Genomic DNA, 2,496 nt, shown 5'->3' with positions numbered 1-2,496 from the left:
ATGTCATTATTCAGTTTATTTCAAGATTTCTTGCCAATAGATAAAGAACCGGTTTCTAACCTAGATCCAAGGTTCCTTCAATGGAATTTCAACATCAGCAACAGGGTATTTTTGTATGTATGTATGTATGTATGTATGTATGTATGTATGTGCTACAATCCACAACCTTGCGTCTCAATAAACCACTGCTGCCCCTGAAAGTTGTCTTGTATATTTATTACGGATTGCTTGAAAGTAACTTTCTTCCTACACCTCGATCCCTCGTTCAGTTTTTCTAAGCCCTGTAAAAGAACTCAGAAGGTTGGGACTCCAGCAAGGCCGTTTGCGATAGTATTAAAGTCAGGGACTTTTCAGCACCTTCACGTATGTATATAAGGGAGAAGCAAGTGGTATACGCCTATTGACGTATGTTAATAGTTATGTATAACGAGTGCTTAGATCAGTTTACCACTAAAATTCCGGTTTGTAGTGCGAATGAGTACGAAATTCTGAAATTGCCAATCCAAGGCGGCTGACAGTCGAACTCATCCAGCGTGTATAAATAGATCAAAAATGGAAGACGGACAAACAAAGCATTTGACGTTATTCGTAGATATTTACTTCGGACCAATGCCTTGTGAGGAAATTTTGAAGATGGAAATTTAGTGGAAGTTCCCCCCGCCATATATATATATTTATATATAAAAACATATATACATATAAACATACGTGGCGAACAAAAGTGTGGAGTGGAGTGAAAGCGTTTGAAGAGTCCAGGATAACGCATGTAAGACTCTAAGATCTAAGGAAGAGTGTTACGATCGAGAAGGTGAATGACAATGACCTTTTTTTGTGCTCAGTTTATGACAGACCATACCTTTCTTTTGCTGGGCTCAAATCTCATTTGCGAACCCATGGAAAACGAACCACCCACCAACTATTCTGCCTATATGTAATGTATGCCAGAAGGTTTGCAGATCTAACGGAGACCTCAAAAGACATTTTAAGATCCACAAAGATTAGAACTTATCTGCAGCTCTTGGTGGTACAAATCAGATATGCAATCTATGTGAGTGTCTTTTTAGCTACACAGCCATGTCTGCGGCCGCCTATAAAGATAAAACAAAGAACTCTTTTAAAAGAATCGCAAAATACCCTAAACATAATTAAGAGGTCTACGTCGTCTACAACCTGAAAACGAGACAGAAACGAAAGTCACCAGACAAGCAGACGACACTGGTGCATGCTGGGAAGTACGGACATTAAAAAAAAAACAAATAAGACAAAAGGAGTTAAGAAACCAACGGTAAATATTGTAACAAATAAGCTAAAATCGTGTTAATAAGCCCGGTCAATGGCTTTGGAGTGCAATCATCTAATATAATGAGTTACTTTGCGGTTTCTATTGGTTACATTTTAGCTTATATGCCATGTGTGTGTGTGTGTGAACGTGTGCATGTATGTGTAACTGTGAACGAGGTCTTTGACATCATTGTTATTTGTGAGACAATCCACTTCTCCTCTTAGTTCCGTTTTTGCTTTGTTTCGTTTTCAAGTGACCCTTGATTGGACTTGCGTATTTTAGTTTTTTGTTGCTGCTTTGTATTTTGTACTTTTAAGTGGTTTTTGTTTGTTTATTGTAATTGCTTGTTGTGTGTGTGTGAGTGTGAGTGTGTGTGTGTGCATGTGGGTGTGTACGCGTGCGAGTGTAAGAGAGACTATGCTAATGAGAGTGAATAAAAAAGAAAAAGGGCAGAAGGTGGGGGAACCAGATGGTAGAAATAGTTATATTTTGGTAAGTGACTTTATCACGAAATTCTTTTCTGCTCTAGGCACAAGGCCCGAAATGTTTGGGGAGGAAGCCAGACCATAAGATCGACCCCAGTACGCAACTGGTACTTAATTTATCGATACCCTAAGGATGAAAGGCAAATTCGACCTCGGTGGAATTCGAACTCAGAACGTAAAGACAGACAGTATTTCGCCCGGCGTGCTAACGATTCTGCCAGGTTCAGACAAGGACCTTGTCCCAAGAGTATAAAAGAATAATTGTCGTCTTAATCACCAACAATCTTCGCATCTGACTGGCTCGATCCTGTTATCTTGATGTTCACCTTGGAGATCTCTGCGAGGGACTAGTTAAGTATCCCAAATACTTGGTACACACACCGAGGGTTACAGGAAAGTTTTAGGTATGCGATCATTGTCAATGCTAACAACTGTGTCTTCCATTATCATCCAAAACTTGCCGAAATATTTCTTTGTTACTCAAGTTTTAATCACTAAAATCACATGCGGCATTTTTTATGAATTTCCCAGATACCCAAATCTTTAGTTATAGGTCATAAAGTGGTGATAGAGAGGTCATTGATCTCCACTGTGCTTTGGCAGGTAAGTAACCTTTCCTTGATTGGTTGCTAAATACAAACACAAATATATGTATTTATTTTTATACTTATTTACATACCTATACATATGTGAATGTTTTTATGTATGTATGATCGTATATATATATAC

At 38.5% G+C, this 2,496-nt stretch overlaps 1 long non-coding RNA gene across 3 annotated transcripts in view; it reads left to right on the top strand.

Moving 5' to 3' along the window:
- Positions 1–2,496, top strand: part of LOC128250701 (uncharacterized) — a 16,721-nt gene that overhangs the window by 12,734 nt on the left and 1,491 nt on the right. For all 3 annotated transcript variants that reach the window (XR_008266704.1, XR_008266702.1, XR_008266703.1), the window contains one exon: positions 1,812–2,171. This is a non-coding gene — a long non-coding RNA (uncharacterized LOC128250701). The remainder of the gene's footprint in view (positions 1–1,811; positions 2,172–2,496) is intronic.

Source organism: Octopus bimaculoides, chromosome 24, assembly GCF_001194135.2.
Source record: "Octopus bimaculoides isolate UCB-OBI-ISO-001 chromosome 24, ASM119413v2, whole genome shotgun sequence".
NCBI lineage: Eukaryota > Metazoa > Mollusca > Cephalopoda > Octopoda > Octopodidae > Octopus > Octopus bimaculoides.
This window is presented reverse-complemented; position numbering and strand designations above follow the sequence as displayed.